Source organism: Protopterus annectens, chromosome 12.part0, assembly GCF_019279795.1.
Source record: "Protopterus annectens isolate FY-2018-M chromosome 12.part0, PAN1.0, whole genome shotgun sequence".
NCBI classification, from domain to species: domain Eukaryota; kingdom Metazoa; phylum Chordata; order Ceratodontiformes; family Protopteridae; genus Protopterus; species Protopterus annectens.
The window spans coordinates 561,000,275-561,026,309 of NC_056746.1; the positions used below are offsets into that span (position 1 = coordinate 561,000,275).

Sequence of the window (26,035 nt, forward strand, 5' to 3'; positions counted from 1 at the left end):
AGTCTGATCTCCTATGCAGCCGACAGAGCAAGCAGGGCAGCGGGTTCAGGAGTTTCCCTAAGGAGACACTCCTGGATGTGCTTATGTAATTTTGCGGAGCCTTTCAAGTCTACCTTTACCAACGCCCCCTTTGACGGTTCTTCATTGTTTGGACCTAAGGTAAAAGATACACTCACTGGGTGTAAACAAGAAGGGAAAACTATCTCTGCCGTGGGAGTACATTTTACGGTCCCCTCTAGACCATATCCCAAGGGTCAGAGAGGTGGTAAGATGTGGTTCAAGAAGTCCCAGAGATTTTTCCTGGATGCACAGAGTGATTCCTCCTTCAGAGGCAGAGGAGGAGGAGCCAATGGTAGAAGTCACTCTAGAGGCAGGGGGAGGTCCTCAAAACCAGGGTGGCCACGATTCGTTTCGAGGCCTTCCATATCAGCGCTCCTGATGTGGGGCCCGGCTGCGTTTCTCTGGAGCCAGTTGGGGGTCGTCTAGCTTTGTATCCAGAAGGCTGGCTAAGCATCACCCAAGACAAATGGGTACAAAGAATAATCACCAGAGGTTACTCCATACACTTTTCTCTTCCACCCCACACTCCCAGGAAGATCCCGGATGTTCCACCCAATCACAGGGATCAAGCAACTGTAGAAGTGCAAAAGTTGCTTGCAAAGTGAGTCATCCAAACTGTCCCCGCAGACCAGATAGGATTCGGAACTTACTCCAGATTCTTTTTAGTACCAAAACATACAGGGGACTGGAGGCCCATCTTGGACCTCAGCAAACTAAGCGAATCTGTAAAGAAGGCCAAGTTACGGATGGTGACACTGCAGTCTATAATCCCTCTGTTAGGGAAAGACAATTGGATGTGCTCCATAGATGTCCAAGATGTGTACTACCATATAAAAATGGACAGAGCATCGAGGAGTCATGTTTCTGGCTGGGAGCCAGTCACTACCAATTTCCTACTCTGCCCTTTGGTCTCACCACAGCCCCCAGGGTGTTCACCAAATGTATGGCAGTAGTGACAGCTCACCTGAGATGTCTAGGATTCCAAGTGTTTTCGTACCTTGTCGACTGGCTCCTGACCACCACCACCAAGCATCTACTCCTACAAACTAGAGATTCCACCATCCAGCTTTGTTCCCAGTTGGGGATTACAAAAAATTGGGAAAAGTCTGCCTTATCACCCTTTCAATTTGTGACTTTTATAGGTGCAGAAATAGACACAGTCGCCATACTAGCTTGTTTGCCTGCAGAAATAATTCAAAACCTCAGACAATAAATTATCAGTTTACTTCCTCTACAGAAAGTCAAGGCAAAGACAGTGCTGAAATCTTAGGGACCATGGCCTCCACCATAACATTAGTCCCTCTAGCCAGATTACATATGCAAATTCTCCAATGGCTTCTATCTTCCCAGTGGTCCTTTCAACAACTACCTGTATCTCACCATATCATTGTAACAGGGTCTTGCAAAAAGGACCTTCGTAGGTGGATTCAGCCCGACCAGCTGACAACAGACACTCCATTCCTTCCTCACCAGCCCATTGCTACTGTGACCACGGATGTCTCACAGATAGGGAGGGGGGCATTATCTAGGCATGACTTCCATTGCACATGGCAAAATCACAAGGCTCACCTGCGTGTCAGTGTCCTAGAGATGAGAGCAGTGCTTCTAGCATTGCAAGCACTTCACGACTTTCCTCCTGTAGGGACGATAGCAATCCAATCGGACAACATGTCAGTGGTATGGTATCTCAACAAGCAAGGAGGAACCAGATCTTACCCCCTCTGTCGAGAGGCCCTTCGTGTCTGGAAGTGGGCAATATCTTCCCAATGCTTTCTAGTGGCAACACATATCCCAGGGACAATCAATGTGATAGCTGACAAGCTCAGCAGGGCAATCTTGATGCCTCACGAGTGGTCTCTGAATCAGGAAATAGTGGAACAGATCTTCCACAAAAGGGGACAGCTTTGCTGCAATCTATTTGCCAGTCTGATCAACTCCAAATGCAGCAGCTACTTCTCCCTTATCCCCCCTCCGGGGGAGTCACCGAGAGACGCACTTGTTAACGATTGGCCCTTGGGACTCCTTTATGCTTTCCCTCCCTTTCCTTTCATATCCAAAGTGATTCAGAAAGCAAAGTTATTGGGAAGCAAAATTATCCTCATCACTCCTTACTGGCCTCATCAGATTTGGTTCCCCTTTCTCTGGCCTCATCTACTGGAAGATCCATGGACTCTGGACCCATGCCAGACCTCTTGACACACGTCAGGCTCCCTTCACCCCTGCCTCCACACCCTCAACTTGACAATGTGGCTGCTGCACTTCCATCCCTAGTCAAGCTTCATGATTTCTCACCTGCTGTGACCCACATCCTTACGTCTTTGCATAAACCTTCCACTAGGAAGTTATACACTAGCAAACGGAGAAGGTTTTCTGTCTGGGTTATTGAAAGAAATGTAGATCCTTACACAGCTTCCATCCCTGTGGCTTTAGAATTTTTGTCTGAACTTTTCCATCAGGGATCTGCTGCTGCCACAATTAAGGTCCAGTTGGCAGTGATATCTAATTTTCATCTGGGACAACATGAATCTAACCTGATGTCCCACATATTGTGTAAAACCTTCCTTAAAGGTGCTACTTTGCTGAGACCTCCCTTTCAGGAACTGGTATCTCCCTGGGATCTAAACTTTGTTCTGTCCAAACTGACTTCCCCGCCTTTTGAACTCGCACAGTCGTGCCTATTGAAGTTTCTATCTTGGAAGACTTTGTTTCTAGTTGCCATCACATCAGCTAGACGAGTATCAGAGTTGCAAGCACTGTCGATTAAGCCTCCTTATTTGATTTTCCACAAAGACAGAGTTTCCCTTCATACAAATCCTTCCTTTATCCCTAAAGTTTGCGATCACGCCAGTTTGAACCAAACCATAGAATTACCTGTGTTTTTCCCTAATCATTCCAGCACTCTAGAGTACAAATTTCATCAATTGGATGTTCACAGGCAGTTACGTTTCTACCTTCACAGGACTAAGGAACTCAGAAAGTCAGACAAATTGTTTGTATCCTTTTCTGAATCTAGACTAGGTCTGCCAGTCTCTAAAGTGACCCTATCTAATTGGATTTCGAGTTGCATTTCCTTCATTTACTCCTCCAATGGAAAAACTCTACCGTTCAAGATTGACTCATTCTACAAGATCCCGGTCTACATCTGCTGCCTTCCAAGCCAGAGTTCCAATTGACAGTATCTGTGCAGCAGCAACCTTGGCTACCCCTCATACTTTTATTACTCATTACAAATTGGATCTGAGCTCAAGGGGTAGAGCCTCCTTTGGTTCCAAGGTACTCAGGAGTATTTTCTCGTGAGACACCCAAGAATAAGGCGCTAGGGACGCTGTCCTATATGTAAGAATGAAGGCGAGATAGGACTACAGAACATAAAGAAGTTATGTACTCACCATAATGTTCCATGTTTGTAGTCCATCTCGCCCTTCATTCTTACGAACCCACCCACCTGTCCCCATCTTGGACGGATGTGGAGATAGGATAGTCTTACCTTGGTAGGGTGGAGACCTTTCATTATTGTTGTTCTTTCTGGATAACCTTAGTTCTGTCTTTCTATAGTTTAGCAGCAAACAAGATTTGGGAACTGTACTAGTGCACTATGGGATACCTACCTAGCCATGAGCCAACTAAGAGACTTTGAGCTTTGTAATAGGCCGAGTCGGAGACGAGGATCGGCTCCGAAACCATAAGTAAGAATGAAGGGTGAGATGGACTACAAACATGGAACATTATGGTGAGTACATAACTTTTTTTTTAGGCAAAATGACCAATGATTTGTATCCCCTGATGAAAGTTGTAAAAGGAAGACCTGTTTCAGACCAAACTGGCGGGTTGTATAGCATGTTTCTAGGGTCAGTATGTAAAATCATTTCAAAACTACATTATACTCCCCTTCACAAGATAGCTTTTACTGTTGCAGTTATTGTTAAGAATGTCTCGTTAGAAAACATATGTGAAGCCATCAAATGGACTTCAATCCACATCTTTTCTAGGCACTATAAGCTGGACATCCTGCGCAGGAGTGAGGCATGCTTATTACTGCAGTCTTGCAGGGCCTGTGCATTTCCCTACTTCTGTTTTCTTTCCTGGATATGCACTCCACTGCTGTGCCTCAGGCCTGTCCTGAGGGTGGGACAGAATTTTTAGCTTATTTTGTGAGTCTCAAAAGCACACTTGTTACTGACCTTCATAGTCTGATATAAAGAACATAGGCATCTTTTCCCTTTATAGTGTCCATCTTACTGACATCTATGGTGTGGGGAGGGTAGCCGATAATGAAGATGTTTAAAAGCTGTGATTTCAGACTAGAAGACTAGAGGGTTAGATAAAAATCACTTGTGTGAAAAATTGTATTACAGAAGTGATGTTAATTAGGTATCTATAGTTATGGTGAGTACATGTATAGTACTGTACTTTTCTTGTAGTGTATTCAGTGTATTTTACTGAACACATACTATTCTGTACTTGTCAGCCTTAAGCAGACTGTAGGACTGACAGTAAGCACATTTTAAAATCTAAATATAGCAATTTAAAATGATAAAAGCCAGTTTTCCAGGAGTTCTGTTTAATATAGATGACATTAAATTATTGGTGTGTGTTATAGTTTGCAGAAAATTCAACAGAGCTGTTATTGTTACCACATTAAAGGCAATTAAAGGCATAAACAGCCGCGTTTTCCAAACATGGATTTTGTGTAACATGCTTCACGATATATATGTATGTGTGTGTATATATATATATATATATATATATATATATATATATATATATATATATATATACATACATTTGTGTGCGTGTATGTTTATATATATTTTGATTTACACACACACACACACACACACACACACACACACACACACACACACACACACACATGCATGCACAGACACACACATGTGCATGTGGACACGTGGAATGCCATATTTTCATTGCTATGGGAATGTGTTACTGTTCTGTAGCATACATGTACTAGTCCATGTAACTTTAAGATTAGTGTGAGTTTGCACTTTTTTTTTATATTTTATTTCATTTGTAAACTGGTTAGACAAGATGGTCAGACTAACCATTTACAGCCACAACCTTTATCATGCAGTTATAAAGTTAAAAAGTATAAATAGAGAAGACAGCTTAATTAACTGACACAAGCATACAAGATTGAGCCTTCTGATAACATTGACAGAGATTTCTAATGATATTAAGTTTAAATAATGCTGCACAGTTACATATTTTTGCTTTGGTACTGTTACTACTGGCACTGTTTAAGATAATACTGCAGTATTGTCTCTTGCTCATACTTGGTCTATAAAAACAAATTTATTTATTATCTCTGTAGGTAACTGCACTTTATGATCATTAGTATTGTTACAGTTTTGCTTGTACTAATTACTGTAGTGTTATGATATTTAATGCTACTGTTCTACAGTACCACAGTAGAGTACAAGGCTACCTTTGTGATAAACTGTTATTACTTGACGGACTGCTGTACTGTTACTGCCCTTGAAACTACTTATTTACATTAAATGTAGCTGTTACACTTACTGCATCCAGATCCACTGAATTAGTCTGTTGTTCAGTATTCTTTACTGACACTACTTTACAGCATGGAATCTTAGTCAGCTTTTCCCATTCTGTAGTCATCCTGATAGTATTAGGTATTTTGAGCCTGTGTAGTAACTGCCTCATGCTTACTGAAACTCTTTATAGTTACCACACAGCGTTTCAGTATGTGAGAAGTGTAAATAGTTAGTTAACCTGGAAGCTGCCTTCTCATCTCAGAACACATTTGGTAAGCCCAACACACACACACACACACACACACACACACACACACACACACACACACACACACACACACACACACACACACACACACACAGACACACACACACACACACACAGCACTGAGGTTCTTAAGAGACCACTGCTTAAGCCTCCAATGCTAAAGACGTAAGAAACCTCAGACATTAGTTTACACAGCAACACACTCATCTTCACCCTTCTCACCCACACCTATGGCATCTACCTGAAAGAGTCACAATGGTGCATACTCCAAGCCCTTTTTGCCCACTGATACTGCATCAAACAATGGTAATGTTTTAATAATAGGATACTGTTGTAAAGCATATGGACAGCACGCTCACCAGGCTGGGTAAGAGTAGAGTGACAGCTGTCTTTTCTGGAGCTGGGATCCAGGATGTAACAAGGTCTCTTAGACCCCTCCACCATGACAAATACGATTATGACCTGATAGTGGTCCATGAGGGGGAGAACAACCTTAGACACTCTACTCAGAGGACCATCCAGAAGGATATGATCGAGCTTGCTATCCATGTGTCTAAGGCAGGAAAGACAGTTGTCTTGAGTGGTATTTTGCCGTCATGCAGAATGATACTGAGATTCAAAGACAAGATAATTGGCTTTAATAATTGGATATGTAGATGTTCTTTGTGTTAAACTGTTGCAGTCATCACTTGTGGGTTATCCCTGCTGGGTAGCCCTCGGCCGGCCCGAATACCAGAGTAAAGGATTTCCCTCTTGCATCGGCTGTTGGTCACCTGAGACTGACATTAGGGTGTCAGGGCTATAAAAGGAAGCAGCCGTCGCCATTACATCAGTCTTTCTTGCCGTGGTGCCCGAAGCAGAAGCAGTTTGCGAGTGCATCGGTTGGCCATTGCCAGAGTGAGGGAGAAACCTACTAAAGCTAAGTGCCCCATTGGGGAACCTTTTCTTGCACTTAAACCGATGTCTGAGAAAGTGAATAACTGCCCCCATTGTGGAAAACAAATACCACACCGAGACTTTCATAACCTGTGTGTAACTTATTTAGGCCCAGACCACGACATCCCCAGATGTTGCTTCTGTGCCTAATTTAATGCTAGGACCATCCATAGAAGAACTGAATTTGTAGCTAGGCATTTCAGGGAGAGTAGTTACCAATACGAAATGGCGTCCGTCAGTTACACTGGTGTGGAATTTCCTAAAAAGAGAAAGGAAAAGGAAAGAGATAGACCACAGAAGGTTAGGCCCTCAGACTACTCAAACGTGAAGACAGCCAGCCAACCGTCCACTAGTACAGCTGAACTTAGTGAGGTGCTTACGCAGCACCTGACGACAGCTGAAGAGCCATTGCAGGCCTCTACCGAGACCCTTTTGGAGTCTGGTATGCTGCTGGATCAGGCTTTTCCTACCGAAATGTCAGTCACCAGCCCCATGGTTGGGTCTGGAGTCACTTTGCAAGCACCAGCTTCCACGGAGCCCTTTCGGATGACCGATGCCAGACAAAGACCAACGGCCGTGCCACCAGTCAAAACCACCGCATCTCTTAGACCTAGGTCCAAGGCCACCCCTAGGAAAACACCTTCCTCGGAGCCCAGTCACCGACTATCTCCCACCCAACCTGCTCAGTCTCAGTAGTTACTTAGGATGGCTAAGAATGTAATCTCTCTCAGCAGGGGTGACCAGTCTGCTCAGTCTACCCCAACCAAAAGAAAATGGGACCTTTCTGCAGAGATGCTTTCAGATCCAGAGTCAGAGGACTCTGAATTTCTGGACTCAGACACTGAAGAACAGGCTTTGGCAGCCTTTGAAGATTCCAATGTTGAGGAATCCATTCCTTCTACATCCCCTCCTGAGGACCTCTCATTCGGGGAGACCTTAAATTCCCCTCAGAGAGCATTTCCATTGGAAGGCTCAGGACTACCCCCAATCAAAGAAGAGACTGAGAGAGTTCCTGGACTTGCCACAGCATAAACCCTTAGCTATTCCTCCCATTCCGGATGTGGTGCAGAATGTCGTCCTGGAGTCTGGCCTCACCCCTGATGCCCTGCCCCCTGCACCCAGGAAGCCTGACAGATATTATAGGGTGCCAGATACCCATAGGTATTTGTTCAAGAGCCCTGCAGCTGACCCAGAGGTCATTACACAGGGACCTAAGGGGGCTATGGCCAGTTCCTCCAAAAATCCCATACCCCCTGACAAGGAGAGCAGAGCCCTGGACCGATGGGGCAAGAAGGTCTACACTTCAGCTACCCTAGCCATTAGACCTCTCAACTGTCAATTCCATATGCTTAAATACCAACAGAACATGCTGGACTTATTAAAGCAGAAAATGTCCACCTTACCAGAAAGAACTACTACCAGAGAACTAGGAGATCTGATACACTCCAGCTCTCAAGTGGCCAAGCATTCCCTGCATTGTGGCTTTGATGCTTTGGAAGCCTCTAGCAGGGCTGCAGTTTGTGGCTCAGTCATTAGAAGGCATGCATGGTTGAGGGAGCAAAGAGCAAAAATTGCCTGATCAGGTTAAATCAAAACTTCTGGACGCTCCCTTGGACAAAGAACAGTTGTTCGGCCCGAAGACAGAGGAGGTGATTAAGAAAATGGAAGACAAAGCCAAGTCAATGCAGACGGTCAAGGAGTTCCTGCAGGTACAACCCCCCAGATTCAGCAGAAACTTCTCTACCAAGCACTGGTCCTTTTCTGCCCAACAAAAACTGTAAAAAGGAAGGGGTGTAGAGATAGGCCCTCCAGGCACCAGCAGCAAAGCCAGAAGAGGCCTAGACAGTGGACCTCTACTACGTCTAGGCAAGGGAGTTCTAAGTCCACTCCTTACCCTAAGGACTCACAATGACTCTTCCTCTCCCCTTTGCCTTCCCCAGACAGGCTAGGAGGAAGACTTTCCCTATTCCTAGACAAGTGGCAAACCATTACCGCAGATCGTTGGGTCTTAAAAATAATTTCCCAAGGATACATATTCACTTTCATAGAGAACCCCAGATTTTCAGGTTTTCCAGACATACCAGCAAACCAGAGGACAGAGGCCATCCGCCTAATTCAAAAACTTTGTGCTCAAGAAGCAGTGTAAACAGTACCAAAGGAACAAGCCAGTAAAGGATTTTATTCAAGGTTGTTCCTAGTACTCAGAAAAGAGGGCACCAGGCACCCTATTCTAGACCTATCCACATTAAATCTGTACCTCCAAGTGCCAAAATTCAGAATGCTGACCCTTCACAAACTCTTGTCAATGTTGGCGCCAAATGCTTGGCTAGTGACCCTACATTTGAAGGATGCCTACCTCCATATCCCCATCAGGGAGTCCTGCAGGGGTTTCCTACTCTTCAGAGCAGGCTCAGAGCACTTTCAATTCTCTCCTCTGCCCTTTGGCTTATGTACTGCTCCCAGAGTCTTCACCAAGTGCCTGACTCCTGTCATTGACTTTTGCATGCAGAAAGACATACAGATTTACCCCTATCTGGACAACTGCCTCATCCAGGCGGACACCAAGGAGGAATTCCTGCAGGATCTTACCTTTCTCCAAACCCTCCTAACCTCTCTGGGATTTACCATCAACAGGGAAAAAAATCCCAATTCCAACCCATAAGAAGGCTAACCTTCTTAGGAGCTCTCCTGGATGCATTTGCCCAAAGAGCCTTCCTCTCTCCAGAGAAGCAGAGCTTTCTCCCCCTCTACTTTTCCCAGCTAGCTCGCAAGACCCACCTCACAGCAAGGAAGTTCCTGCAAGCACTCGAGTACATGGCATCCTGCATCCTGTTGTTGCCTTTGGCTAGACTCTACAAGAGAAAACTACAATGGTACCTCAGAAACCTATGGTGCCAGCATTCACAGTCACTGAAGCACCAGCTGCCTTGGTTCCCTGCTTGAGGTAGGAAATTTTATGGTGGGCAGAAGTATGTACCCTGAACAGGAGTCTACCCTTTATCACCCTTCCCCAAGGCCAGGCCATCACCACCGATGCCTCAAACACAGCCTGGGGGGCTCACTTAGGAGATATGTGCACTCAAAGCATTTGGGAATCAGGGAGATCTAGCACTCCATATCAACCTGAAGGAAATGCTGGCAGTGCACAGGGCAATAATAGATTTCAAAGTCTACCTCAGACCAGGAGTATTCTTCATCAAAACAGACAACACCACAGTCATGTGGTACATCAACAAACAAGGGAGCACACCTTCCTACCCCCTTTGTCGCCTAGCTATGCTAATCTGGCAAACAGCTTCAATGATGAGACTGCATCTGATAGCCCAGTACATTCCAGGGGAACACAACACCCTGGCAGACCAGCTCAGCAGAAGTGTCCTGGACCCCCACGAGTGGCAGCTACACAGGAAGACCTTCCTCAGCATCATACAACTCTGGGGGATGACGGAGTCAGACCTCTTTGCAACAATAGAAAACAGATAGCTGACCAGGTTCTCCAGGCAGTTCCACCCATGAGCTTGGAAGGTGGTCTCTCTTACTCCTTTCACTGGGCAGCATGTTTGTGGATGCATTCTCTCCCTTGCCACTGATTACCAGGGTACTTCTAAAGTCAGGGACGAAGGGCCAAGGGCTATCCTCATTGCCCCAAACTTGCCCAGGCAGCACTGGTACCCATTATTCCTCAGCCTGACCAAGGAGCTACCCATAAGCCTGCCTCTCACTGCAAGGCTGCTAACCCAAGAAAAAGGCTCAGTATTACATCCAAATCTTCAAACTCTCAGCCTATCCACATGGCTTATACCCTAGAGGTGGATATCAGGCCACCTTTGAGCAAGCAGATTCTGGATATCATTAAGGAGTCCAGGAGGCCCGGAACCCAGAAATCCTATTCCGCAAAATGGAAAAGATTTACTGCCTGGTGCCACAATAAGGGTGAAAACAGCACCCGTGCCACTCTCGCACTGGTTCTGGACTACCTGGCCGAGCTCATGCAGAAGGGATAGTCATGCTCCTCTATCAAAATACATGCCCCCAACACAGCAACCTATGATGTTCTTCATGTTTCACTGTTGCAGTCATCACTTGTGGGTTATCCCTGCTGGGTAGCCCTCGGCTGGCCTGAATACCAGAGTAAAGATTATCCCTCCTGTGTCAGCTGCAGGTTGCCTGGGACTGACGTCAGGTCGTCAGTGGTATAAAACAGGGCAGCTGATGCCATTACATCAGTCTTTCTTGCCGTGGAGCCTGAAGCAGAAGCAGTTTGCGTGTGTGTCATTCAGCTGCTGCCAGAGTGAAGTAGAAAACGACTAAAGCTAAGTACCCCATTGGGGATCTTTTTCTTGCACTAACCAATATCCGAAAAAGTAAATAATTGTCTCTGCTCTGGAAAACAAATACCACACCAAGACTTCCATAACTTGTGTGTAACCTGTTTAGGCCCAGACCATGATGTCACAGATGTCGGTTCTGCTCTCTCTTTAATGCTAGGACCATCCGCCATAGAGCAGAATTGGTAGCTAAATATTTCAAAGACAGTTCTTCACAGTACGAAATGGTGTCTGTCAGTCAGCATACAGTGGATATCCCTAAAACGAGAAAGGATAAAGAAAGGGACAGACCACATAAAGTTAGGCCTTCAGACGACTCTGCCCTGAAGCCAGCTAGCAGCACAGAGGAATTCAGTAACCTACGCAGCCTCTGATACCTGCCGCTATACCTCCGCATGCCTCTACTGAGACCCATTTGGAGTCCAATACGCCGATGGATCAGACTGCATCTGCAGAGTTTTCAGTTGTCAGCCCCCCAGTTGGGTCCGGAGCTGCTCTGCAGGCACCGGCTTCTGAGGAGGCCTTTCGGATAACCGATGCAAGACAAAGACTGACGACCATGCCGCCAGCTACATCCGCACCCAGGCCCATTGAAACACTGAGGCCTAAAAGCAGAACCACTCGCAGAAAAACAATTCCTAGCTGCCATCTTCCTCAAACCCAACCTGCTCAGTCACAACGGCTTGTCAAGGTGGCTGAGGATCTTATCACTTTATCAGAGATAATCAGACTACCCCAGCTAAAAGAAAAAAGGACATTTCCCCAGAACTTCTATCAGAAGCAGACTCTGAAGAATCTGACTTTTTGGATTCAGACAATGAGCAACAATGAGCAACAGTCCCTTACCCACTTCGAGGATTCTGATCTAGAGGAATCCATCCCATCTGCATCCCCTCTGAGGACCTATCCTTTGAAGAGACCTTACACACCCTTAGGGAACATTTCCATTGAGAAGCTCAGGATTATCCCCTAAGAAGAGGCTAAGGGAGTTTCTGGACCTTCCCCAGCACAAACCCTTAGCCATCCCTCCCATTTAAGATGTGGTGGAAGATGTTTTTATGGAGTCTAGCCTCACACCTGATGCACTGTCTCCCACACCTAGAAAACCTGATAGGTACTACAGGGTGCCAGACACCCACAAATACAGAGGTCATCACCCAAGGACCCAAAGGGGCTAAGGCCAATTCCTCCAAAACCCCTATTCTATCTGACAAGGATAGCAGAGCTCTGGACAGATGGTGTAAAAAAGTGTACACCGCTGCTACCTTAGCTATTAGAGCTCTAAACTGCCAGTTCCATATGTTAAAATATCAGCAACATACCTTAGAACTTTTAAAGCAAAAAATGTCCTCCTTGCCAGACAGTCCAGTTTCCAGAAAGCTAGGGGAACTCTTACACTCCAGCTCTCAAGTGGCAAAGCATTCCCTCCACTGTGGATACGATGCCCTAGAAGCCTCTAGCAGGGCTGCGGTAATGGGGTAATTTATTAGGAAACATGCATGGCTGAAAGAGCAGCTTCTCCCTGATCATGTCAAATCCAAACTCCTAGATGCACCCCTAGATAAGGATCGCTTGTTTGGAACTAAAGCAGAAGTGGTCATCAAAAAAATGGAAGATAAAGCCAAATCAATGCAGACAGTAAAAGATTTCCTCCAGGTCCGACCTCCCAGATTCAGCAGGAACTTTCCCACCAAACACTGGTCCTTTCCTGCCCAATCTAGGCCTGTGCAAAGGAATGGGCGCAGGGACAGACCCCCCAGGCAGCAAATACAAGGACAGCAGAGGCCCAGATGATGGACCTCTATAACCCCCAGGGCAGGGAGTTCTAAGTCCACTCCCTACCAAAAGGATTTGCAATGACTCCTCATTCCCCCTCTGACCCCCCCCCCCCAAAGGTTAGGTGGAAGGCTATCCCTTTACAAAGAAAGCTGGCCATCCATCACGAAGGACCAATGGGTCCTAAAAATAATTTACCAAGGATACAAATTCACCTTCAAAGAAAGTTCAGTCTTATCAGGGTACCCAGACATTCCTACAAGTCAGTGGGCAGAAGCCCTAAGACAAATTCAGAAACACTGTGCTCAAGGAGCAGTGGAGCCTGTACCACAGGAAGAAGCCAGAAAAGAGTTTTATTCAAGATTTTTCCTGGTACCCAGGAAAGAGGGCACTTGGCACCTTATTCTGGAGCTATCCACATAAAACCTTTCATTGATAGTGCCAAAATTCAAAATGCTTACTCTCTAAAAACTCTTGCCCATGCTGACCCCAAATGCCTGGCTAGTCACCCTGGACCTAAAGGATGCCTGCTTCCATATCCCTATAAGGGAGTCCTGCAGAAGCTTCCTTCATTTCAGGGCAGGCTTACAACACTTTCTGTTCTCTTCTCTGCCCTTTGGCTTATCTACTGCTCCCAGGGTTTTTACAAAATGCCTGGCCCCTGTCATTGCCTTCTGCAGGCAGTAAAACATTCAAATGTACCCCTATCTGGACAACTGCCTCATACAAGCAGACAGTAGGGAAAAGTGACTGCAAGACCTTAACTGTGTCCAAACCCTCTTTACCTCTTTGAGAGTCACCATCAACAAGAAAAAATCCCATTTCCAACCCACCAGACAAACCACCTGCTTGGGAGCCCTCCTGGACACTTCCACCAATAGAGCCTTCCTCTCTCCAGAAAAATAAAGTTTTTTGCGCCAATACTTTTCCCAGTTGGCTCACAGAACACACCTCACAGCAAGGAAGTTCCTTCAGGCTCTGGGGTACATGGCATCCTGCATCCTATTGGTGCCTTTGGCCAGACTACACATGAGAAAACTGCAGTGGTAACATAAAAACCTATGGTGCCAGGACTCTCAGTCTCTGGAGCTACAACTGCCCCTGATTCCTTGTTTAAGACAGGAACTCCTATGGTGGACAGAAGTCTACACCCTGAACAAGGCCTACCTTTTCTAATTCTTCCTCAGGGCAGACCATCACCACGGATGCCTCAGACAAAGCCTGGGGCGCACACTTAGGAGACATGTGCACCCAAGGCACTTGGGACCTCAGGGACTTAGACCTACACATCAACCCAAAGAAAATGATGGCAGTACTCAGGGCTATCACAGCCTTCAAGAGCCACCTGAATCCAGGGGTGCTCCTCATCAAAACAGACAATTTCACAGACATGTGGTACATGAACAAGCAGGAGGGACTCACTCCTACTCGCTTTGCCATCTAACCATGCTTCTCTGGCAGACTGCTTCAATGATAGGCCTTCACATGATAGCCCAGTACATCCCAGGGGAACACAATACCCTAGCAGACCTCTTCAGCATAAGTGTTCTGGACTCCCAAGAATGACAACTTCAGAGGGACACCTTCCTATCAATCACCCAAACTTGGGGGACCCCAGACGTAGACCTCTTTGCATCTGTACAGAACAGACAGTTAGACCAGTTCTGCACCAGGGAGTTCCACCCAAAAGCCTGAAAAGTAGATACTCTGTCCTTCCACTGGGGCAGCCTGTTTGTCTATGCCTTCCCCCTTGCCCATGATCCCAAGGGTACTGCTAAAGATCAGGTAGGAAGGGCCAAGAGGTATATTAATTGCTCCAAATTGGCGCAGGCAACATTGGTACCCCTTGCTACTCAGCCTAATCAGGGAGCCTCCCAGGAATCTGCCCCTCACAGAAGGACATAAGCCAGGAAAAAGGGTCAGTTCTGCATCCCAATCTGCAAACTCTCAACCTATCCACATCGCTTATAGCCCAAAGGTGGATACCAACTCCCTGTTGAGCAAGCAGGTCCTGGATATAATTAAGGAGGCCAGGAGGCCTAGCACCAGAAAATCATACTCGACAAAATAGAAAAGATTCAATGCCTGGTGCCACACTAAGGGTACCAGCAGCTCCCTTTCATCTCTCTCTCTGATTCTAGACTACCTGGCGGAGCTAGTACAAAAAGGATTATCTTACTCTTCCATCAAAATTCATGCCTCAGCTGTCTCTGCCCATGCCCATACAGAGCAGCCATTGTTTTCCCACCCCCTCCTAAAACAATTCCTTAGAAGGGTATCTCACATCAGGAAACCTAGGAGGCCATCCACTCCTGCCTGGGACCAGAATTATGTCTTGGAAAAATTGACCTTACCTCCCTTTGAACCAGCTACCTCAGCAGAGCTAAAACACCTCTCTTGGAGACCGCCTTCCTGCTGGCCATAACCTCAGCTAGGAGGGTTTCCAAGCTGCAGGCACTCATGGCCATTGAACCCCTCATTATCTTCCATGTAGACAAGGTTTCTCTCAGAACTAACCCCTCCTTTATGCCCAAGGTGGTGTCTGACATAACACTGAATCAGGCTATACATCTTCCCACCTTCTTTCCTAACCCTCAAAACAGGGGGAAAGAAACCTTTATTCACTAGATGTACACAGACAACTTAGATACTATCTGGATAAAACCAAGTCTCTCAGAAAGAATGACCAGCTCCTGATCAGCTTCGCCCCAAGGGCAAATGGGAAACATATTACCAAGCAGACCATTTCTAAATGGATATCCAACTGTATCCATTTCTGCTACCACTTCCATGGGAGAATTCCTCCCAAGCCAGTCTGAAGCCACTCCACTTGGGCAGCATCTACTTCCACAGCCGTCCTCAGAGGAGTCCCTACCAAGGACGTCCTAGAAGCTGCTACTTGGACTTCTGTCTATAGCTTCACCAAGCACTACCACTGGCCTCTTTTTTCCAAAACCTGGGCAGGATTTGCCTCTGAAGTCCTGCAGGGCATGCTAGGCCCTACTTAGAGCAGTGCTTTCCTGTTCCACTATTCCTTCCCTTCTATCTTTCACCCTACCTTCAGCTTTGGGAGTCTTCCCATCCCTTATTAAAACAATTCCTTAGAGGGGTGTCACACATCAGACCACCTAGAAGGCCACCCGCTCCAGCATGGGAGCTGAACTTTGTTCTGGAAAAACTGACGTTGCCTCCTTTTGAGCCAGGTGTCTCAGCAGAACTGAAGCACCTCTCTTGGAAGACTGCCTTCCTGCTGGTCATAACCTCAGCCAGGAAGGTTTCCGAGCTGCAGGCCCTCATGGCCATTGAACCCTTCATTATTTTTCATGCAGACAGGGAGTCTCTTAGAACCAACCCCCCTCCTTTATGCCTAAGGTGGTCTCTGACGTGACCCTTAATCAGGATGTCCATCTCCCTACCTTTTTCCCAAACCCACAAAATAAGGGGGAAAGGATTCTGCATACATTAGATACTTTCTGGATAGGACCAAGTCTTTCAGAAAGTCTGACCAGCTGCTGGTCAGCTTTGCTCTGGGGGCAGAGGAAAAACCCATATTCAAGCAGACCATTTCTAAATGGATATCACACTGCTTTCATTTCTGCTACTCCTTTCATGGGAAGATGCCTTCCAAATCAGTCAGAACCCATTCTACTAGGGCAGCATCAACTTCCACTGCCTTTCTTAGAGGTGTTCCTACCAAGGATATATTAGATGTTGCCACCTGGACATCAGTTCATACCTCCACCAAACACTACAAGCTGGCTATTTTCTCCAAATCCTGGGTAGGCTTTGCTTCAGCAGTCCTGCAGGGTATGCTGGCTTCCACTTAAAGCAGTGCAAGCCTAGACTTCGGCTTCTTCCCTTCCTTCCTTCCACCCTACTTCTCAGCTTTAGGAATCTTCCCACAAGTGATGACTACAACAGTGAAACACGAAGAACAGAGCAGAGTTGTGTACACTTACCATTAATGTAGATGTATGAGTTGCAGTCCTTTTTCCCTTCCACCTTCCCCCACTTTATTTCCATCATAGTTAATGGGGTACTCCAGGTTGGCCTTCTTCAGACCTTCTTGGCAGGGCTCCTGTATGTTGTGGGTAAGAAAAACTGATGTAATGGCATCAGCTGCCTCCTTTTATAGCCCCGATGACCTGACGTCAGTCTCAGGTGACCGACAGCTGATGCAGGAGGGAAATTCTTTACTCTAGTATTCGGGCCAGCCGAGGGCTACCCAGCAGGGATAACCCACAAGTGATGACTGCAAAAGTGAGTACACTTGAACATCTACATTTATGGTAAGTGTACGCAACTGTACTTTGGTGTTATCCTAGGGGGATCCAGTATGTGTTAGCTTGGGATGTGATGACTGCTTTGCCAGGAATGGCACCTATTTTACCAAGGCTTTTGCATTCTGGCTAAAGCCTTTACTGTCCCCATAGTGCCTTTTTTTAGCCAGAGTCTGTGTAATTAACATTCCAACCTAGTAAATTCTAATTTGTAACACATTAATATGGCTCTACTCAATGCCAGAATTCTTAACAAAAAACACGCCCAAGCTTGAGGCTTTCCTGCAACTTGAACACATTCATTTGTATATATATATATATATATATATATATATATATATATGTGTGTGTGTGTGTGTGTGTGTGTATATGTGTATATATATATATATATATATATATATATATATATATATATATATATATATATATATATATATGTGTTATGTGTATGTATATATATACATATATATATATATATATATATATATATATATATATATATATTGTTACTGAAACATGGTTTCAGTGCAATGAACGTACTCCATCTGTTCCTGGATATAATGCCTATTATGTCTTCAGACCCACTGGCAGTTTTGGGGAGAGTATCGCTATTTGTCAAGGATATCATCACTGCATGAGAGATTCATTGGGACACCACATGTGAACTTCTAGAAGTCCAAGTCACCCTAAATAAGACTAATTGCCACTTCATAGATAGCTGTAGAACACTCTACCCTTTTGAGCAGAACAGATATCTTATCATATTATGTGAAATTCCTATTTAACCAAAGACTTTTCTACTAGAGGACTTCAACTATCCATTAATAAACTGTTTGATCTACACTGTCAATTCAACCACAGCCAAACCATAGCAACATCAATCCCTCTCCTTCTTATTATAATTCTTGTTTCTTGCCTTTGGGGTAGTAAAGACTTTAGAGATTGATATGCTTAAATTCACACTGATATATGATATATATACACACACACACACATATGTATATATGGTTCCCTATTAGAATCCTGAAACACTATAAGCCTGAAAGTCAAAATCCTGAAAACTAATGACTGAAAATGCAAAATCTCGAAAATGCAAAATCCTTAAAGTCAAAATCCTGAAAACACAAAATGGACATACTGACGTCATTGTGGCTTTGCTATTGTTAGCCCTGTGGTGTTAGGTCATGCGTTGGGTCCGGGTAAGTGTGCGGTTGGTTTTATGTTAGAGTTAGGGGCGGTATAAGTGAGTTAGGGTTAGGGCGCAGGTTAGGCATGTATGCAATAGTGACAAATATTGGGGTTAGGGGCGGTTTAAGTGAGTTAGGGTTAGGGCGCGGGTCAGGTGAGTGTGCGATAGTGACGGACCTTAGGGTTAGGGTTAGGGTCAGGGTCAGTTGGTAGATATTAGTGTCTTTATAGTGACATATTTGCATTATTTGTGTTTTCAGGATTTTGACTTTCAGGATTTTGCATTTTCGAGATTTTGCATTTTCAGTCATTAGTTTTCAGGATTTTGACTTTCAGGCTTATAGTGTTTCAGGATTCTAATAGGGAACCGTATATATATATATATATATATATATATATATATATATATATATATATATATATGGGAACACTACTATATCTCGAACTTTTGAAATCTCGAATTTCAAAAGTTCGAGACCATGTAGCCGAAACCGCACATTACCGAAAGACCAGAAGCGTGAAATTCAAAATCCCGATGGTAAGGGATTTTGAGTTAGCGCTTCTGGTGTTGCGGTTCAGGTAAGTATGTGTGTGTAAGTGTGTTTGTGAGGGGCTTTAGTTTGTGTGTGTGTGTGTGTGTGTGTGTGTATGACGGGCTATAATGTGTGGGTGTGAGTTTGCCTTGTGTGTATGTCTGTGCGATCTCGGAGTTGGAATATTAAAGTCGGGGGGTATGGTGGGCACAGCCCCCACATTGGGGGGTGCAGGGGGGCAAAGCCCCCCTGCTTATCTTTAGTGTAGGGTGGTTTGTTTGGTTATGGGGGGAGACTGTGTATGTGTTTGTGTGTGTGCTGTATGTATGTAGTACTTTCGTGATTTTGAGTTTCGCGCTTTTATCATGTCGGTAATGTGGGGTTTAGGGATTCTGGTCTCGGTATTGTGGGCTTCGGGATTGTGTAGATTCGGTATTAAGTAGTGATTCCATATATATATATATATATATATATATATATATATATATATATATATATATATATATATATATATATATATATATATATGTAGGTCTACTTTGATTCACTGAAAACTCATTTCACTGAATTTCAATTGACCCACACCAAATCGCTGAAAGTTCAAATCACTGAAAACTAATTTGGGCAAGTAGAACATATATGCCCTTTCCCCCACTGTAGTGCGATCTTAAAGTTAGTTAATGAAATTTGATAATCCACTAAGGTTATAGGTTCATAAGTTCATGGGTGTTTACTAGGCTGCACATCCAGTTAATAAGAGCAGAATGTTATCTAGCATAGGCAAGAATCTGCTGTAAGTATCTGACCAACCATACCATTTAAATAGAGAGGCTAACAGTGGAGAGCAATTTAGGGTAGTAACACTGTTCACAGTAAAAAGACACAAAGTAAAAAAAAGACAGGAAAATAAGAAATATAAAAGTGGGATGGCCATCATGTTCACTTTGTCGTAGCATATCTGTTCTGCTTTTTACCAAGTTTCATTCAGGAAAATAAGAAATATAAAAGTGGGATAACTGTCATGTTCACTTTGGTGTAGGCATATCTATGCTGCTTTATAGCAAGTTTCATTTGCTGCTTGCACATATGTGCACCCTAGAGTGGCCACCGTGTCAACACTAATCTGTGTCTTGCTGACTTTGATTTTGGAACGCATTTGTTTTTTTTTTCTAGCACTTTTGAATTCCTTTGAGCATGTATGCATCGACCTGTATCATGTTTGTATTGTTGTGGGCATCTTTATACTGATCTAGTTAAAGTGTCACTTTGAGCTTGTATGCACTGTTCTTAGGGCTTGTTTGCATTGCTGTGAGCATCCATATACCACCGTGGGCCTGCTTGCAATGCCATGAGCATCTCTATACCACACTGTGTCTGACTGCAGTACTCTGAGCATCTGTATACCACATTCTGTCTGACTGCAGTGCCATGAGCATCTCTGTATCACACTATGTCTGACTGCAGTGCTCTGGGCATCTGTAGTCCACATTCTGTCTGACTGCAGTGTTGTGAGGATCTGTATACCTCACTGTGCCTAAGTGCAGTTCTCTGGTCATCAGCATACCCCGCACAGTACCTGCCTGAGTATCGTGAGCTTCTGTATTTATAGTGCTGCCAGCACGTGTATTCCTCTGTGTATGCCTCTCAGTCATGTTTGCTTTGCTTTTGTTGTGTATAAATTCCTCTGTTTCATGTCTATGTCATCATGGACACCTATTTACTGCCGTGTCTGTATTGCTGTGAGCCTCCGTGACGTCACAGTATGATTTAATGCTGTGAATGCGATGTAACTGCCATGTGTGATTGGGGGTCTGGACTCCAGGAAAAGATCTGCTTGCGTTGGAAGTACCAGGAAAAGCCATTATGGTACAACAGCAAAAGCACCAGTAAAACCTGCTTGTTGTTATAGTTTTTCCAAGGAAAAGGAATGTTTCTTGAGATCTTAATTGGGATATTTAGTCAAAAAGCAAGCGGGAAGATAAAATGCATGCAATATGATGACTTCTGAATTATTATTGCCTGCAGTCAGGATTTCCAGTTACTGGTGTTCCTGTGTGTTGATTGATTGATTTTAAAGGGACAAAAAGAAGTGTTTGTTTTTTCAAAATAGGAACAGCATTTCATTTTGTGGCTGTTCTGTGCTTTACAGAATCATCTCTCTTCCCAGAAAGGAAAGAGCTTATCTTGATCTCAGCACACTTGGGCATAAACTAATGGACTGTGTTTTCCAGCCCTGTCTCTGCCCCAGAATTTCACAACGCCTCAACAACGATACCCCATTCATCTTACAACGGCATTTTTCCCCAGCACCTGTTTTTGTCCTTCAGAGTTGCAGCTCTGGAGTTCCTTGCCTATCTGAGCCAGGAACTGTAGATACATTGTGCTATAGGTCAGCCGTGTTCACCTCATCCAAGTTAACTTTAACCCACTGTCCCTTCACTTTCCTTGTTAATATGTATACATTGCTAAACTAAAGTGAATTACTGTTGTTACATGAACCATAAATAATTTGTAGAGTTTAACTTCTGTGTATTCAGGAGAGGACTTTATAATTTTTTGTATGTATTTTGCTGCATTGCAGAATGAGGTGGCTATGAGGAGAGGCATGATAAATTAAACATGTACTGTGACCAGTCATGAGAGAGTAAAGCTTGGACAGAGGTAATTAATGTGCCATATGACTTTGTAGCCTTCTGATGCCGCTCACATAGCATGTGTGTGTATGTATATATAGGTTTACATGCATTTGAATGAATCACACAAGGTCGAATAGTGCATAAACCAAACTTAAATGATGAATTGTAGATTGTCGAAAACGCTATTAGACAAACTGGATATTCGAAAATGCTGCATTCAACATTATTTGAAACATGAGCTGTTACACAGTAGAGGACTGCAGTATGCACAGATACAGATCTGTAAATTTGCACATCAGCCCGTACAGGGCAGTCTGGACTTACTGTAGTCCATAAATGGAATAATCGGAGAACGTACAACTGTACACGTGATTTAGGGAACCCTACAGATTGACCATGATTGTTAACCTAAGCTGTATCCCCAAGCATGTTGTCATCCAGTATAACAGATAGTGTCAGACATCAAAGCCAGTGAAGTAGAATCCCAACACACACTACTCATTGTGCAAAAAGTAATACTTGCCATTGCAGTACTGTCACTGAAACAGCGCATATAGAGTAGTGCAGATGTCAGTCCTTTTATTACCAACCATTGTAGGAAGCCGTGTTCCATAAAACCATACAAAGTGCATGCCACCAGGCAACATTATTACACACATTGTACGCCCTCAGAATGTATAGGCAGATGTAAATGGCTGAGTTGTGCTTACTGCTTTGTGAGACAGATAAGCTCCAGACATTGTACACACACACCTTAGTTTAAAAAGAGCAGTGTTGTTCAAGCAGGGCAATGAATCCGCGAGGTGTCATGCTGTCCCTTTTCTCCAGGAGGTTCTGGAAAGCGTTCTCCTTAATATCCAGCCTCTGTCGCTTCGGCGTACTAGGCAATCCGGACATGCATCTGACTGTCAGGTCCTCAACATGGTTCTGTTCTAGTTGGATGGCATGGAGCACATCCAACAGGAATAGCTGTTGCTTCCCCATGAGACTCCTCAACCTCCTGTGCCATCCCTCCACCGCGTTCTGGGTTCTAGGGAATCTGAGACTTGTGGTATCATACTGATTCCAAAACTCCACTTTGAATAAGGGTGGATGCCTCTCAGCTGTCAACCCCCTCATCCCATACCTTCTTGGGCGACCTAGGAGGTAGTTCTCTTTAAAGAAATTGCATACCTGTTGTCCGTACTCAGGAAACTCCTATTCGATGTCTGCAAATGTCTCACTAACATAGTTTAGGTTTATGAATGCGAGTGCGGGCAGTTGTTTGCACAATCCTGTGAAGGCTGCATCGGTTCCAAACTCTTTAACCAGATGCACATGCTGGATTTGTTGCCAAATAATTTGGCAAAAGTGGAACCAGCAGCCTTTTGTGTATGTGTCTGGAAATGTAGCCTGTGTGGCATTTACTGCGCCTCTTTCAAAGTCAGACATAACCATCTGGGGCCCAAACACAACTCATGCTTCGAACACAAGCACATAATCATGCCCCAAAACTGCTTGTAGCAGTCTTCAGTCTTGCATGGCAGAATGTCATATACCAAAAGAACGACCTTTTTGCTAGCAGCCAAGTCAAGGGGGCCATGGATCGTGTACACCCGGCGACACTCCCTGGTACTAATAGGGAAGGTGCCATCCACCAGTATGATCTCAGCAGCACAGAGTAGCCTAAGGTTTCCTACTGTGGTGAGGATTACTATCTGTATGGTTTGCTCTTCCACCTCCCCAAATCCTACAATAAATGCACCGTTTTTCAGTGGCAGCATGTCGCTGGACAGATCCTGCAGAGACTGCAATTCTCTGAACATGGCTAACGTCCTCCTATGCCTCACACGTGTAACATTCTCCTTCATTTCTCTTGTGTTGGGCAGTTCATCCACAATGCTACTTGATGTGCCCGCCAGCACCTCAGATACGATTTTACATGGGTCTTCCACAGAGTAGTGGGCCCGTTTACTTATCTTTTCCCTGTCTTGACAAACCTCTGCATGCAGGGGATTGGGACCATGGTAGTGTGCGGTACTCTTTTTAAGTTGGTGTCCATCGCTCCCACACTCTGTGATACACCTCCCCTTGCACTTATTTCTACTCTTTTGTACACAGCAGCAGTAGTGTCTCTAGCCAGTACACTTCTCATGGTAGTGGTGATACCTATCAATGAACAATGTCTCCTTCCCCTTCTGGCTTTTGACTGTTGTATATGTCTGTCCCAGTGTGCCGGGAGTGTGGGGTGTGCTTTCCCCCTCAGCCATCTGCAGTTAAACAGTACCTGACATCACTATATTGTACACTGCACCTGCAGATCTATACCTTTACAGGATATGTGTACGTACCTTCCTGTTTTGAATTACCCGCCACGTACACGTCAAGTGTATTTCCAAAGGGTGTAAACGAAAAAACGCCTTCCTGTTTGGAGAGGGGGAACGCCTTTAATATAGGTGTGCGAATGACGTCATTTCACATTCATAATGTCAAATTGCAGATTATCAAATGCATGGATACATTTGTTGTTTTGCAGATCAGTAATTTACCGTTCAGAATTCCTCCGTTAGGATTATGCATTCGACAATTCTCTGTGCGACTATGAGGCGGTCGACCTAATGCATGTAAACCGTATATATATATATATATATATATATATATATATATACATATACACACACACACACACACATATATATATATATATATATATGTATATATACACACACACACACACACATATATATATATATATATATATATATATATATGTATGTATACACACAAAACACACGCACGCACACACACAGACACACACACACACACACACACACACACACACACACACACACACACACACACACACACACACACACACACACACACACACACACTCCCTTATGGCGCAAAACACATATGCATCCATAACATATTCCTTCCTTGTAGCATCATGGCATCATAGGACAGTAGCCTGTAATTTATATTGTGCTCTTGCCAACATATATACTTCTGTTACCCCTTTGTGGTTCATACTTTAAAATGTTCAGTATGATGCAGTGAAATAGTTTGTGACAGAATAGATGAGTTGAATTCATGTTGGGATGATGATATGCCGAAGTTTGGCACTGACACAGCATCATGGCAAAAATAAGGTCCCGTTATCTTGTAAGATAATTTACCAGAATTTGTGACTTTGTGTACAGTAATAAAATCAGTCTCTCAGTTCCAGGTATGTGTGTTTTGTGTGTGTTTGTGTGTGTCTGCATGTGTGTTTATATATTTGTGCATGCGTGTGTGAGTATATGCGCTCATGCATATGTGTGTGTGTGTGTGTGTGTGTGTGTGTGTGTGTGTGTGTTTGTATATATATATATATATATATATATGTGTGTGTGTGTGTGTGTGTGTGTGAGTCTGTATATATGTATATATATATATATATATATATATATGTGTGTGTGTGTGTGTGTGTGTGTGTGTGTGTGTGTGCATTTGTGTATGTGTATACATGAGATACGCATATGTTAGTATGCATGCTTGTTTTGTGGTGTAGATGTGTGTGCATATCTAAGTATGATGTGTCTGTGTGTGCATTTGTTTGTAAATGTATGTGCATGCATACATCGGTATGTGTATGGGCATATCTGTATATATGTGTGTATGCTTTGTACATACTATGCAAGCATGCTTTTGTGTATTTGTGTATGTTTGCCGATAAGTGTACATGGATGAGTTTCCGTGTATGTGAAAGTCGTCCTCTGACTTTCACAGCATGCGACATTGAGTTTTCAGTTATTATATTAGTAATACATCAAAATCACAAGTCCACTACTTCAGCTAGTCCAAGCAATACCAGTTAAACAAAAGTCCTAGTGCAATGCAGAAAAGAAAAACTTTTAGAGTGCGAGAAGTAAAACACGGATACAGTGATAATGGCTTTTCAGCAGGTCGCCTGCTGCCATGTACATCACCTCTGATTTTTGCAGGCAGTCTGAATGTTGGAGGACATTAAAGCTATCTGGAGTCAGATATACACAAAATGCATTTATATGAAATATCATTAATATCTGGGACAGCAATGGCAGAGTACAGAGATAACCTGACAGGAACCTTCCATGACAATGTACTCAAAGCCGGCCTTAGGCATAGGCCAACTAGGCGGCCGCCTAGGGCGCCGGTCTAGCAGGGGTGCTTTTCCAGTATTTATTTGATGTAGATAGACCAGGATGTGGGGCACCAGGTAGTGTGGTGGGGGGCGCCGTGGAGCCTTTTGCCTAGGGCACCAGTTGACCTAGGGCCGCTCCCATTTGAAATGTTAGGAACTGCATGAGCAAGTTTTGAAATATGGAGACTGAATGTTCAAAAAAAGAAAAACAAACTTACATATACCAAGTCCAAAATGGTCACTTCTTGGAATATTCTCTTTTCTCCGAGGTACTGAGATTCTAGAGTTGGTATAAATAAGGTGGAGGTGGGGCTTACCCCCTGCAAAAAAACAAGTTTAAAGGAGACTAGTGACGTTCAAGGTTCACTCTTCT

At 44.2% G+C, this 26,035-nt stretch overlaps 1 protein-coding gene across 1 annotated transcript in view; it reads left to right on the forward strand.

Annotated features, from left to right (window-relative positions):
* Positions 1–26,035, forward strand: part of TMEM130 (transmembrane protein 130) — a 528,437-nt gene that overhangs the window by 193,115 nt on the left and 309,287 nt on the right. The window lies entirely within an intron of this gene.